General features: G+C 37.3%; 1 long non-coding RNA gene across 1 annotated transcript; it reads right to left on the reverse strand.

Moving 5' to 3' along the window:
* Positions 1-764: 764 nt before the first annotated feature.
* On the reverse strand, positions 765-1,491 carry LOC125473000. Its single transcript, XR_007254939.1, has 3 exons — positions 1,160-1,491; positions 922-1,065; positions 765-821 (listed from the first exon to the last, which is right to left on the reverse strand). It is a non-coding gene; the product is annotated as an uncharacterized LOC125473000 (long non-coding RNA).
* Positions 1,492-16,127: the final 14,636 nt, after the last annotated feature.

Below are 16,127 nucleotides of genomic sequence, written 5' to 3' on the forward strand. Positions count from 1 at the left end.
GAGCTCACTAATCATCTCAAACTACTACTGAATGTAAAATACGAATAACCTTTACCTGGCACTTACCTGTGCATCCACAGCAGCCAATACACATATATATGTATGCCACTACTAATACATGTGATGATGCATAAACGACAAACATATGGTGCACGGCATGAAACAAATAACCTTTTCTAACCAATTTCTGGAAATATAAACGTATATAGATATATATGTGTATTTCCATCGTAATTCAATAGTATTCTAAATGTATTTCATACGTAAATCAGATGTATATCAAATGTAGCTTACCTGGGCCTCCTCAGCACCATGCAACAATATGCATAATTATGGTAATGCACATATTAAAACATGATGCATATATGACAGGATATTTAATTCGTATTTCTTTTAAAATATGTTTTCTGGGAAATACGTCAAGCATACGTATATATATATATATATATATATATATATACTGAAAAACAACTGCCCACTCACAGATCATATCGACGTCTCATAGGTTCCTGAGCCTCCCCTAGATTTGGTTACATTCTTCTTCTGTATAATTTTCACCTATACAAAAAGTAACCAAATTATCGTTATTTAACGCGCATACACCAAACATTCGTCAATAACTTTCTCATACGTTGCCCGATTTGGGTGTGTAAATATACCACGGTGATCTACACGACGTCACGAACGCGTGCCAATTTTCAGAACTCAATTTGGAGCTCTCACGCGCCCCCACGCGCCCTGTTCACGCGCTGCCCACGCGCACGTCTTCTTCCTCGCGTCGCCGGACTGGTTTCGCCGGCGGTGGGTTTTTGCCGGAATTTCTGGGTAAATTTCAAAGTGTCATAACTTCTTCGTTTCTTAACCATTTTCGACGTACTATATATCAAAATGAAGGTATTGACGAGACGAACACATCCATACCTGCCTTGACCCCTAACTCGCCGTGGATTCGCCGGAAAAAGCCTCGAAAGCTCCGGCCAACTTTGACCACAATGATTCCGACGTCCAAACTTCTCCAACGAAGTATTCCGAGGCTCCTTGGGACCTCACTAAGACATCTACAAGCTTAAAAATCCCAAAAACACGCTAGTTTAAGTTTGCATGAATAGTACCTAAATCGGACTACCTCGAATCGACATGAAAACGAAGGATTTCTCACCTGAAAATGGTATGGTTGCACTCGTACGAGCTTCACGAGTCCAAAAATGCCCTTGGTTCCTTCGATCCATCAAGGTTTGGGTGATGTGTGTGTTGTCCGTACGTTTTCAGAAGGAAGAAGAAGAAATGGGAGCTCGGGAAAGAGAGAGAGAAAAGTGATAGAAAAGAGACAGAGGGAGAGGAAAACACGGGAGAGTGAGAGACAGTGTGTGTGAGTGTGTGTGTGTGGTCCAACACATGCCACACCACACAACCAACACTAAACGTAAATGTAACGAACTAGGGGTAAAAAGGTAAATTCACACATACGTTTTTATAATCTCGGGACGGGATGTCACACATTAGGTGTCCATGCATGCCACTGCTTGTAAGGAGAGATTTTTTAAAGTATCCATTATTCAAGCGGGTATTTTACGTACCATAAAATAAGTGGAACAACAAGAAATTATTTCCTCTTCTTATATATTTTATGACATGTGAAATATCGCTTGAATACTCAAATACTTGAAAAATCTGTCACCTAGAGGATGACAAATTTTCTGGTACTTTCTGAAAACTTTGATGTAAATAACATCTTTCAAGAATTTACTTGATCAAATGGCAACTGTTGAGTTTGTTTAATTTTATGATCTTAAAGAAAAAAGGATGGATCGGTGCTTCCCGTTTTATATTAGAGATTTTCTGACTTTCAATGTTCAAGTCAAATGCTACACTAGAAAAAGGATGTTAAATTTTGTTAAATTAGTTATCGACGGGGTTCGAACTCACGTCGTCATGTAAGGGTTCAATATATTTCTACCAATGTGGTAAAGTACTACTTGCATTAGAAAAAGGATGTGTCTATATAGATTCACTGTTTTAACCAAAAATAGTTAATTTGTTTATTATGCGCACTAATATATATGTACTTATGTATTCTTTAATTTTCTGTACCCGTCTTATAATAATTTTTGAATCATACTTTTTTTTTTTTTTAACAAAAGATATTATCTACACTAAGGGAGAGAAGGGGCTTAGTCTCACAATAGGATATAAATAATATGGTTCAAATTCAATTTTGATGAAAATCAAACTTAAGACCTCTCATTTATAAGTGAAAAGAATTACTACTAAACTGTAGTACTAAGTAGCCTCACAATAGGTTAGTGTATAATAATGTTAAATTATACGTTTTTTTTAAACTCAAACGTAGAATATATATATATATACACACACACACACATACATATATATGTATATGTATGTACATAGCCATTTTTTAGTACATATTATTTTCACACATTTTTCAATAATACATATAAAATTTACGTATTCTATAAGTATTTTTATCATGTTATTGAACAAATAAAAATAAATAAATATTCTAAATAAATAAATAATAAAATTTTAAAAATTGGCTGAACTTATCAAAATATTGTTTAAGCAAAGTTGTTGAATAATACATGTACGTAATCTTCACGTACTATACTCGTTTAATGTTCGATTAATTATATTATGATTTTATATTGAATTGAGTTGAAATTTTCTTATTTGTTAAAAGTTCTCTTATTACATTCATCTTGGTAGCCAAGTACTAATGTTGTTAGTCACAGGATCTTCATGTATAGCACATTCTTGCAAAAAATAAATGTCGATGGAGCATCGTATTGTGCAAGTTCATCTTAAAGTAATGTAAGGTGTTGTCCTCATAAGCATTATCTTTCCGTTTATTTAGAAGTAGTTATGCTAGGTAGGCTTTGTATGTCTTTTTGTTGTGTTTGTAATCATGAGATTCTATTCCTAATGGATCATGTGGATGCAAATTTCTTCCTCCTTATTCTTGGACAAAATTGCACCTACAAAATAAGTAACACCTTAGGCCAAGGCCAAGAGCCTCACGCGCCCACGATGAATGGGAGGGGGGCTTTGGCTGAAGAACCTCCGATGCCAAAGTTATAATTTTGAGGGAAAAGTGTTTCGAGAATTTAGAGAATTTAGCAAGAGTGTAGCACTTAGGTTTTGAAGAAAATGAGAGTTTATATAGGGGTGTGGCCGGCCCTTTTGGGAGGAGGAGGACCGGCCACTTGGATGGTTTTTCGGGTGAGATTTATGATTTGTTAGCTAATTAATAAATGGGTTATTATACAAAATGTTCCATGAGATTTGCATGATCAATAGAAATGCCCTTGAGATTGAAAATCAATAGAAATGGTCCCTGAGATTGTCCACCGTCCATGATTTTGGTCCTTCCGTTAAAAACTTTTTGGGCAATTTTCAAAGCTTCGTAACTCAATCAATTCTTAACCAAATTCGACCCATAATATATCAAAATGAAGATAAGAAAGTGTAGAACAAGATTATACCTATTTGGAAGCCCAATGATTGCTGGAGATGGCTGTAAAATAGCCTGAAAGGTGACTGGTCCGTGGGAAAACTGGAAAACTCACCGGAAACTGGGTAAATTTTAAACGTTCATAACTTCTTCAATACTCAACAAAATCGAGTGATTCAAAAATAAAAATCATACTTCTCGACGAGATGAAGAGAATAGTATCTTTCTTTACTGCTAACTCGCCATGGTTTGGCCAGAAAATTGCTCGAAAGTGGCTAACTTGAAAATGGTTAGCCATTTTCGAGCCGTTTTCTGACCAAACCACGGCGAGTTAGCCTTCGAAAAAGGTACCATTCTCTTCGTCTCGTCAAGAAATATTATTTTGTTTTTGAATCACTCGATTTGGTTAAGTATTGAAGAGGTTATGAATGTTTAAAATTTACCCAGTTTCCGACGAATTTTCCAGTTTTTCCGTGGACCAGTCACCTTTCAGGCTATTTTACAGCCATCTCTAGCAACCATTGGGCTTTCAAATAGGTTTAATCTTATTCTACACTTTCCTATCTTCATTTTGATATATTATGGGTCGAATTCGGTTAAGAAACGATTGAGTTACAAAGCTTTGAAAATTGCCCAAAATCGTTTTTAATGGAAGGACCAAAATCATGGATGGTGGACAATCTGAGGGACTATTTCTATTGATTTTCAATCTCAGGGACCATTTCTATTGATCGTGCAAATCTCAAGGACCATTTTGTATAATAATCCTTAATAAATTAATTAGGTAATAAAACGATTAATTAGCTGATTAATATAATTAGAAAGGAATGATTTGGGGGTTAACTTGTGGAGAAGATTTGATGAGGATAGATGAAATAGGTTTTGAATAAATACCTATTTTGGGCACTTTTGACTTGATTGAGGGATAATTGCCCATTGCTTGCGCGTAGAAATCCCAATGTGCCTTGAGGGTAATCTTGTCCTTTTATATCCAAAAATCCATGTGTCACCTCCATATTTTTCTTGATTATTTTTGGCTCCACAAATGCTCCCACACCTGTTGGACAGCTTGTAAGAAAAGGCAGCTGGTGTAAAGATCTCTAACTTTGATACATAATCTTACTTGGACTTGGAATTAGATTCTTCTAGAAAAGGGAAATAAACCGCCTCCAAAGCCTATTTAAGCCTACCTTAAGTAGGGGATTAAATCAACTTCGGAGGGCAATTATTTTTCCTTACAAGAAAGAGAGAAAACTAGAGGATATTTGTTCCCCCTCCCCTAGCACTATTCTTTGCTTGCCTATGCAAAGAACCATCTTCCGTTGATTTCTTTGGCTTCTCTGCGCCGCACCGATGTAAGAAAAATTTAATTCTCCTTATCTTCTTCTTGGGTGGTGTTGCCATAGGGCAGTTGTCGGGGTGGTACAGCACGTCAGCTGGCAGAGGCCAAGAGTCGGCTTGGCATGGGCCAAGAAGGTGGTATGGCAGAGGTCATTGCCTGTGCTACTCGGCTTGACTGAAGCTAAGGATTGGCTCGACATGGGCTGAGGAAATGGCGTGGCATAGGCCACGGTTTGTGCTGCCTCGTTCAGGCTGCTTGCCAAAAATGAGGAAACTGCTTGAGTTTAATTTCTCAGCTGCCATAGATGGAGCAGTCAAGGATGAAGCTGCCAAGATCGGAGCTGCTGAAGATAAAATGTCGAATAAGCGAACTGTTGAGTGCAAAATGACTGCTGCCCCCTTACCATTCGCTGCCTAGTTCGTCCAAGCATTCGATCTTTTGAGTTATGTGGCCTTCTCGCACTGGAGAGTTTACCCAGATGGGTGTCGAGGAATTAGTTTATCCTCTCGTATTGAAGAACAATTAGTTTACCCTTTCACACTAGAGAGCAATTAGTTTACCCTCTCGCACTGGAGAGCTATTAGTTTACCCTCTCGTACTAGAGAGCTATTAGTTTACCCTCTCGTACTGGAGAGCTATTAGTTTACCCTCTCGCACTGGAGAGCAATTAGTTTTCCCTCTCGCATTGAAGAGCTTACCCATATGTGTGTCGGGGAATTGGTTTACCCTCTTGTACTGAAGACCAATAAGTTTAACCTCTCGCACTAGAAAGCAGACCCATATGGCGAACTGTTTGAGACTTCGAACTGCTTATGGAACCCGCGTAAGGGTGTAAGCGTAGTGAGCTACTCCTATAATTATTGCACCATCATTAGGTGTTCGTCATGTGCCCTTTTAAGGGTAAGCTAGCGCGAGCCACAGGGAAAGATCGGCATGCCTGGGAGCCATAAGATTGGCACAGTTATGAGCCATGGCGATAGATCAACGGCTGCCAGGAGCCATGTTGAAGTTCCTTTCGAGCGCAAATATAAGGATAGTATAGTGGTACAAGTAAGGGTGTCAAATCACAGGGACTGATAAACAACTTAGTAAAACCTTTGATTCTTACATATGAGCATTAGTTAATGACTCCTATGATTTAAAATTGGGGAGTTTAAGTAATTTTGGAATAGAAATAAAGACAAAAATAAAACGAAAAAATTAGAACTATCTAAAAATAAACCTAATACATGAAATAGGTTAAAAACGTTTTTAGGACATAAATCTAACTTAAAATGAGCTAAGGCCTTCCCCTAAACATAATAAATCAATGAGATGATCTTTTAACTTATCCATTTCATATGCACAACTAAGATGTTCACATATCTAGCTTGGCATGTAACTAGATTGTATGAATCCTCACTTTCTTTGCATGTGAGATGCATGGCATATACATCAAACTTGTATTTCTAGGTGCAACCTAGCATGGCATATACTCAGATTTAGCACCTAGAAACTCATTAAGAACGAAGAGGATTATGAACATCACATGAACCCTAGAACATGGCATTTATCCTAGATTTTCATGGAATCAGCTTACATGATTAGTTCTGAACCTAATCACACGTTGCTAAGGAATGAACGAAGATATGGCAATCATCCTTATCATTCTCAATAGAAAGAAAACAGAAACAAGGTAGCTAAGCTTGAAAATATATGCTTGAAACAATTGAGACTGAAAACTGATTCTAGCTAACAAATGAAATTGATAAACTAAAATTTCATCGTAACATTAATTCAATCATGTCTAGGGCTTCAAAGCAGCCCTAAGTATCCATAAACTAAAGTAAAAACATAACAAAATAAATAAAAAAAATACATAAAAAGTTAGGAAAGCTAGAACCTAGAAACGGCTCAAGGTGGATGACTCCTCCTCCTCTTTGATGTTATGTATCTCCTCATTTTCCTCCTTTAGATTCTATGTATTTTTCTCCTATTAAAAGGCGTAGGAGTTTTCTAACATCTTACACATTTACATCCTTGAATTGACTCTCATTTATAGCTCATTACAATCAGCTTTTAGTATAAGAGTAACTGAAAACTAGCCGTTATCAAAATTTGTAACTGAACAGCTCCTATTTATTCTATCATAATTTCTTGTCGAAACCTCTGAATCACAAGCTGTAAAGACCATTAGAAAGAAGACTTCTAGGGTTTTCCAACCATATATGGCCCATTTTCTAATTCATTTTGAGCACTTCGGGGCAAGGCTTGCAAGTTGGCTATTCTGCAAGCGCCTTTTCTGGTGGATCTTAGGCCACTTGTCGGCTCTGGTCTGGTCATGGGCGAGTTGGGCTTCAAACTATCCATCTGAGGCTCTTAAGATATTCAACATAAGATGATTTCTTCAAGCCTTTACTTTCATCTTGAAATACAATACAAACAACAAAATACCTTGTGATGCACAAAGACTTTAAGTAAAAAACCTAACTAAAAGAAGGCATAAAAGTGTAACTTTATGCACTCAACAAGCCATGGAATAGGTAGGCACGGCTGTGAAAGCAGAGTTAGGGCTGGCTTGGGCCAAGTTGTGTACAGCAGGAGGAATTGGACCACTAGGTCTGTGATGCTCGACTGCTAGTGATGTGCTGCTTTAGTATTGAATCGTCTAGAGTGTGAAGAACAATGCCTGCCCCCGGTTCTTGGTAATTGGGCTGGTGTGTCATTCTGGTACTCATTTGCCCCTGGTACGCCATTAGACTGAGTTACTACTTTTGTCGGAACAGAAGTAATATTTGTATTCGACAATCTATGTGGGATAGTCTCGTCTGCTCGATCTTGGCATTGAAAGATAACCCACTTATGTTGGTCATGTCTTATCGGAGCACCTTGTCAGTAGCTTCGTTGCACTGGAAATCACACAATCGCTCGATCAAGAGCCTCTCTACTTCTTCCTGAATTTTCATTTGATGGGGTAATGAAGCTCTCAATTGCCTCCGGTCGTGACTTGCTGGTTTAGGCTGTTCTTTTCCATGTGTTCGGCTCGTTTATGCCGCGGCTGCGGTGCATGTGGTATGTTCCTAGTAGGCGAATAGGTAACTCGCAGACTGCTGGTTGAACTTGAGCCGGATTGAGTGACTGCTTCTTTTCAGTCCACTGTACTGCCTACTTCGATATAAGGTAGATGATGCTCCTTGCGGCGAATGAACACTTCTCTTGGAAGGTTGCTCATGTTGATTATAGGAGTGTGGCTTCAATCGTGAGTGTATGTTCGTCCACGGGCCTAACTGAGAGTGCATGCTCCTCCGTGCACTAAGACGAGAGTATACACTATCTCGGGGGCCAAGTCAGGAGTGTACTCCGTCAAAACGCTCAGTTCGTGACTGGTCAAGTGACTGCTTGTTGGGGCGCTGTTGGAAAGATTCATTGTCTGCCCTTGTCCTACTTTGGGACACCTCGTCTGGGGTATGTTGCATCTTGGTACGCTGCAATAGCTGATTCACCAAGGTTGTCTGCTATGCGAGGGAGCTTGTCAACTCTATGACTTGTCGAGACAAGTGTTGTTCACCATTCAGGTTGGAAGAGCTTGGACGAAATGTGTCTCCTTGAGTAGCGGAAGTGTAGTAGACTCTGGGTGCGAGATTTGAATTGGGAAATGTTAAATCCGTGGAGAAATAGGGTGAAAATGCCCCCGGTTCAATCGTCGGCCCAGAAATTTGGACCCAGGACAGTTGAACCGATGTTGGACCGACTTGGGCTGCTTAGGACACCACGGAAGTGGGCTGGGCCACAGAAATAGGCCGTACCACGTGCAGGACGCATGGGTGCTGTGTAGCGTTGGAAACGTATTGGATCTAAACCGAAGGAATAATCAGAGCAGCTTGGGCCTGCGATGCATCTTGGGCCTGCTTGCGCTGGGTTTGGCTCGGCTGCCTTGCAGCGTGGTCTATAAATTGGGCCACCTGCTAGGCTACTTAGGCAGCCGCTGCCAGTGCCTGGGCCTGGCCTTGGTCCTGGGTTTAGGTTACTGTAGTGGTAGGGCATAAGGCCATGGTGTGTTGCCATAGAGCTGGCCTACTCCCCACTACCACGGTGGTTCATGTGCCTACCATCGTTGTGGTGCTCTATGGTGGCAAGGTTCTTCATCTCGCCACCACTTTGAGCCTTGTAGATCGTCGTGATGGGGCTACATCACAATCTCCATCACTTGATCTGAATCTTTGAACGTAGGAAGTTTCATTCGTTGTGGTTTCCAAATTTCTTGTCATTGTATTTTTCTTTTACGTTTATTCAAAGAATTTTATACAAAATTCTAGGAAGTAGAATGTACAAAAAATCTACAAATGAACGAGAAATTAGAAATGTTGAATACAAGAGTCTTCTTCGAGCGTGTGAATCAAACTCTCAATGAAAGCACCAATTTGTGGATGCAAATTTCTTCCTCCTTGTTCTTGGACAAAATTGCACCTACGAAACAAACAACACCTTAGGTCAAGGCCAAGAACATCATGCGCCTACGATGAATGGGGTGGGGGGGGGAGGGGAGCTTTCGCCGAAGAACAGTTCAATGCCAAAGTTAGAATTTTGAGGGAAAAGTGTTTGGAGAATTTAGAGAATTTAGCAAGAGTCTAGCACTTAGGTTTTGGAGAAAATGAGGGTGTTTATATAAAGGTGTGGCAGGCCCCTTTGGGAGGAGGAGGACCGACCACTTGGATGGTTTTTTGGGTGAGATTTATGATTTGTTAGCTAATTAATAAATTAATTAGGTAATAAATCAATTAATTAAGTATTAATATAATTTGAAAGGAATGATTTTGGGGTTACCTTGTGGAGAAGATTTGATGAGGATGGATGAAATATGTTTTGAATAAAACCTATTTTGGGCACTTTTGATTTGATTGAGGGATGATTGCCCACTGCTTGCGCGTAGAAATCCCGGTGTGCCTCAAGGGTAATATTGTCTTTTTCACCCAAAAATCCACGTGTTGCCTCCATATTTTTCTTGATTATTTTTTGCTCCACAGATGATTTTTTATTCAATAATTTTAGTTTACATACTACATTTAATCTAATGTTTCACATAGTTGAAAAGTCAAACAAATAACTAATAAAAATACTACTTACAAAAAATTAATATAAATTGTTGATGCATGAAGTCAGTGGACTTCAAGTAAAGTTAAGTTGGTGTAAAGACCTTCGGAAGGGTTGGCAAAGCACTTATCGCATTGTGATTAGCCTTCAAGTTGGGAGAAATCTTCCATTGGTTATGGGATAACAAATGTGTGATTCCCACGTGTCATTACTCTCACCTATTTGTGATGTTGTTTCATGTGCTTCAGCATGGGTGCTGAAGCACGGACTTTTTGATGGGTCCAAGGTGCTTCATAATTAACCAGTACTTGGTAGTTTGGGGTTCAATATAATAATATAGTACAAACATAAGTAATACAAAAATTCAATATTAGTACATTATTAGTTTACATACTATTTTAATTAGTTATCCTGATTTTTTTTTATTTAATGAAATTTTGTAAAGGACGATAAAGAAACATACATATGAAAGACATACGTCAAAAGTAACAAAGAGGTAGCAAACACCAAAATGTACACAACTCAACAAGCGCAAAATCATTAAAAAAAAAAAAAGAAAAGGGAAATTGACACAAATGGGCCATTTTCTTGTTCTTGGGACCAAAATAGGACAAATCAGCCATGCACACTCCATGCACAAAATCGAATGATGAAAATATCCGCATATGAATAGTAAAAACTCATAGCTCATTGTGTAATTTTATTTATTTCGAAGTTGGCGATGTCAAGAGAGTGAGCTGTGGGTTTTTGGGTTGAGCTAAGATATGTCAGCTTTGATTTCAAAGACAAAGAAGTCAGGCGAGAAGTGAGAAGAGTGAGTTATGTTTTGGATTGAGCTCATAAATCTAATTTTGAACATGAGGATCTCGAGAGAGACTTGAGAAGAATGAGGTGGTTTTTCGGGTTTTAGCTAAGATCTGTGAGCTATGTATGTTATTCTTCCATAACTTGACACAACAAATTCTTCCATCCTTAAAGATAAGACGCTTGTAACATATTTTTTGTTTTGGCCGGAAAGTTCCATTTTTTTCCGGCAACTAAAGTTTCGACATAGTAAGGTAGGGTGTTTAATTCCAAGTTCCCATATCAATGATTTATGGGATATATAGGTTGTTTGTAAGATAAATTAATGCATAGTAGTTCAATTAGGGTTTGTGTGTCATGTTGGGGCCTATGTGTTGTGGAAAAAAACTTTATTTTTGACTTGCCAGAATACTGGATATGTTCCCATTTTTGGTTCAAGTGTCCAATTCCAGAAATTTTTGAAATTTTTTCCATTTCATGCATATGGAGTGCATGGTGTATATGGTGTGCATGGTGTGCATGGTGTGCAAGGCTATAACTTAATATGAGAAGCGAGAATGTTCACTAATTATGATGCACGTATGTTGTGCCCTGAAATTTAGTGAGTCTGACCAAAACCTAGTTGTGGCCCGACCTCAGTGAAAAACAAAATTAAGAAAAAGCTTAGAGGATATTAAGGGCCATGCGTGACTATAAAATAAACGACAACGAGTTTCATGTTTTCCACCTGTACAGTTAATTGGTGGTTGATGTACGTAACAAGACTTGCAAACTATCACTGTAACCTTATATATTTCATCATTGTGGATTTCAAGCCAATTGTATCCACTATATGTAAATATAACCTTATATGTGATCGTTGTGGATTCCAAGCCAATTGTATCCATTATATGTAAATGTAACCTTATATGTGATCATTGTGGATTATGTTTTAATTGTATCCACTACACCAATATCTTGCCATTAAGGTGTCTTATAATTGCGAAAAGCAGCTCGCAGCCTGATCTCCAATTTTGTGCATAGCATGGGCATATATTGTACATATCATGTGCATGTCGTTAACTTACAATGTATATATTATGTGTTTGCATATTTGATACTCTTTGCATTAAGATAGTTTAGGACATGGTAGACGTTGAAGATAACAAGGATACATAGTCCTAATGTTCATTATCATATAATAGTTAGAAAATACATTGCACGACTGTATTACATTACTTAACATCTAAGCCTTCAAATTTATTCTACAATAGTTATTAAGCACAACCTTCACCAAACGATCACCAAATTTTATTAAACGATTCGACCTCCTTCACTTTCAAAGAATCTCATTGTGGTTAATGCGATTCATTTCTCTTTGCTACTTGATGAATATCCTCAAAACCCTTGTTACTTTCCTCGTCCATTTTGGACTTTCCCTCTTGAGAATGCTCGTACGACTCAATATAGCCGCAACACTTCTGCGACAATTCAAAATTTAAGAAATGGATCCTTTGTTAAGACGTGTTAGCCTTTGTTTTCTACTAGCTTGCACGGTATAACACTTCATTGGCTTTACCATTGAGGTCCACAAGTTCTTTTTTTTCCTTCACTAGCTTGTGGTTCCAATGCTCGGCGATGCCCGTCTCATAATTGAATTTCTCACGGACCGTGATATATATTTTCTAGTGACATCTTACAGTCAACAGAGCTAAACAATGACGTAGGATTTTGCCCTGGATAACCCAAAAATGGAGGAGGTTCCATGTTGTACCACCTGTGGAACTCGATGTTAAAATCCTCAATTTGTTTGAACTTGGACATATTGGTGTTGTGAATTGCTTTGGCTATTTGAGAAGTGCAATGACTTTTACTATTGGTTAATAGTTAGGGAAAATAAGTGTGAGAATCCTATTTATACAAGTGTATTATTGATGCGGATGAAAACCCATTAGGTGAAAAAGGGATTGTGTTGAAGGTACTTATGTGGTGAGGATTTGATGCATATGACCTACAAAAGTTGTAGGAATCCCCACCACTCCTTTTTTTGTTCCTCCTGCTACTTCATTTCCAACATATAGGTTAGTGAATTGTCAAATCTCACACCCCCTACTTTATTTCCAACATATAGTTTATCAACTCCTGCTACTTCATTTCCAACTTACATATAGGTTAGGGAAATTGATCAGAGGCAGAGCCATATGGATGCCAGGGTTGGTCCAAGCCCATTCTTAAATAATATTCAGTGTCAGGTCAATTGATGAGTATAGTTTGATAGTTTCAACAAGACATAAGTTTGGAACTTGATGGTTTTTATATCTTTTTTTTGTTTTTTTTTTTCTAAACCCAACCTTTTGTTTTACCATATAAAATTCAATTCCTTTTTGGTTATATACAATTTAGAGGAGGATCTAATTATGTTGAAAGAAAACATCATAGTAATATAGTTTTCAGACATGACTTTAATTTTTTTTATTCAAATTTAATTCGGTAATTTTTTTAATTAAGGCTCATAAAAATGTCATAAGCAGCTCTCTGGCCAAAGAGTTTTTACATATCATGTGCATACTGTGTGCATACCATGTGTATATAGTGTACATATCATGTATTTGTATATGGATTTGTATATATATATATATATAACTAACAATTGGCCACTATTCTAGAATTAGGGACCTTATAATTCTTGTGTTTGTGTTGGAATATGATTATGATAACATGGTTCTCACAATATGTGTAATCATGTGTGAAGGTGCACTGTAACATTGGTATACTAATGTACATATGATTATGATTGTAGTGATATAGATTAATTAATTAATAAAGAAATAATATAACTGTTTATTTATTAATTAATTAATTCTAAAGGATATGACTATTGGATATAACTGAACAGCTGTATTCACTGGGAAAAGTTGTATTAAAAAACCATTTAATTCCAACATGTAATTGTTCTCACTCTCTTAGTCATATCTCTTCCCCTTCTTGTCTAAGATATAAACCTCCTATTTAAGTTGTCTTCTTAAGGGTTTGTGTTTTATTTCAAAACCACAAGTTCAAAAAGATTAAGAAAGCTAGAATCACCTCATCGCCCATACAGTCTCTTCCGGATGAACTTCTTGTCCAAAAACTGACAAAGGTTGCTTCTTAATCTTTTAAGGACCTTTTTTCAGAAAAGATGGTGTGCAATGAGTTCAACCAAATCGGTCAAGACGACCACATATTCGAACACATCAACATTAGGGAATTTGAAGGTTTCATCCACTTAGTTCATGGAGCAATAATAAAGATGTCTCCAACTTCTTGAAACGTTACATGGACTGTGGCAATTTCGAGGCCCTGTACATGCTAGGGATGACATACTTCTTCCAAGACAATAAGAAAGAAGCCGAAATTGAGGCCTTGAAGATGGCAATCTCAAAGGATCATGAAGTAGCAACGTATGTGCATGGTGTCATCTTGGTGTGCTTAGGGGGATGGGGGAATTAAAGCATGAAGGCCTCAAGCTTCTGTATTTTCTCAATCGTCACAAATCAGGACAGTTGAGTGTAATGGAATGTAGAAAGATGGTTTAGCAGTGTTTGTCAGCTCTTTGAGTGGATAGGGAAGTAATAGCTAAAATTCTAAAATTTCACGATGACAATGCTGCTATGAAAGCATGCAGCAATTGTGGAAGTCCATAGGATCCTTTCACAGTCCGATCGCAATGGGATTTCTTTGACTCTGAAAAATTCAGTAGTGTAATTCCTGCAGATGTCATCAGGAAGTAAATATATTTTGTGATACATTATGTGGTAAAGATAGGTTGACTAAATTTGTTTATTTTCGTTTAATTTTCTTGTAATATTAGCATTTAAATTTCAACACAGTCTTTTCTCTAACTTTACTTTTCTCATGTACTTTTTCTTCCTAATTATATGGCCTTTCTATTTTTCATTTTGCAAAAAACCATCAAAGACCCTAATAGTAGCCATAATTGAACAAAGAAAACCATCAATTTATGGTAGTAATGAGTGGCACCCAAGGTGTCATTATTACGATGCAAGTGTGCAAATCAAATTATTAAGAGACTCTATATATCTTCTTTTATCACCAAACCCTACATCCACCTTGTCTTATCACTAAGTCTTATGGAGTCATTTTGACGGCAAGTGTCTAAGAGAATCCCTAGGTCCATAACATAGTCTCACTCATGTCCTTTTTGCTGCCATTTTTCCCACTCATGCATTAGTTCACCTATTAAAAACATACATTTGACAGTACTCACTCCACAGATGCGCACACAAACAACCACTGTGTGCTTTTTAGTTATGCTTAAAATAACATAACAAAATATCAAAACTTTAGTTAGTTTAATTTAATAGCCCTGTATTAAGATAATTAATTAGGAAATTTTGGAAAAATTGTACATATCATGAGCATGGCACACATGAAGTGCATATAATGTGCGCTGGTTGAGTTGTCAAATTTTGCTAAACCCAATGCTAGGGTTTGGTGGGCAATCATAATTGATGGTGTGCTTGCATGGTTGGTATTTTTAATAATAATTTTTTGGTTATTGTGCCACTTTGTGGTAATGATAAGTTTAGTAGTTGTGCAAGTACATCAATGTACACACATTCTTATTTTTATATTATTAATTAAACCCTATATATGTGATAAGACTTGTAAACTGCCACTGTAACAAGACTTGCAAACTGTCACTATAACCTTATATATGTGATCCTTGTGGATTCCAAGCCAATTATATCTATTGTATGTGAATGTAACCTTATGTATGTGATTGTTGTGGATTATGTTGTAATTGTATCTACTATACCAAAAGTCTCGCATCACATAGTCTCACTCTTACGTTTTTGCTGTCATTTTTTGCTCTCTTGTATAGGGCAAGAGAACAAGCTAAGCTTAAAATAATGCATTAGGTCACCTATTAAAAACACACTTTTGACACAACTCACTTAACTGTATGCTTTAAATTATACTTAAAATAACATAACAAAATATCAAATGTTTATTTAATCCAATGGACAACCCCAAATCGAGTTCATTCTCATCCTTTGCCAATCACCATTTTTTGCAGAACTGAAAAAGAATTGTTGGTTTGAAGTTAAAAATATACATTGGCCGCCGTGAATTTGGTGGCTTAGGCGGCACTAGCGCCTTGAGTGGTCTCGGTGGACTAGGAGGAACAAGTGGGTTGAGCGGTCTTGGTCGATTAGGCGGAGCGGCTGATGTTGTTTTGGGTTTCAAATTTTAGGGTTTAGTTTTTCTTTCTGGATTTTAATTTTTGGTGTTCTGAAGGAGGTGGGGGTAGAAGTTTTTAGTTTTTTTTTTTTAATTTTTATTTTTAATATTTTAACTTTTAGGGTTTAGTTTTTAATTTTTAGTTCTATATATATATATATATATATATATTTTAATTTTTCGATGATCACATGGGGCCGTAGTACCACATGGTGCCAA

Source organism: the organism of the source record quoted next, unplaced genomic scaffold (assembly GCF_019419815.1).
Source record: "Pyrus x bretschneideri cultivar Hongxiangsu unplaced genomic scaffold, Pyrus_bretschneideri_v1 Contig8, whole genome shotgun sequence".
Taxonomy (NCBI): domain Eukaryota; kingdom Viridiplantae; phylum Streptophyta; class Magnoliopsida; order Rosales; family Rosaceae; genus Pyrus; species Pyrus x bretschneideri.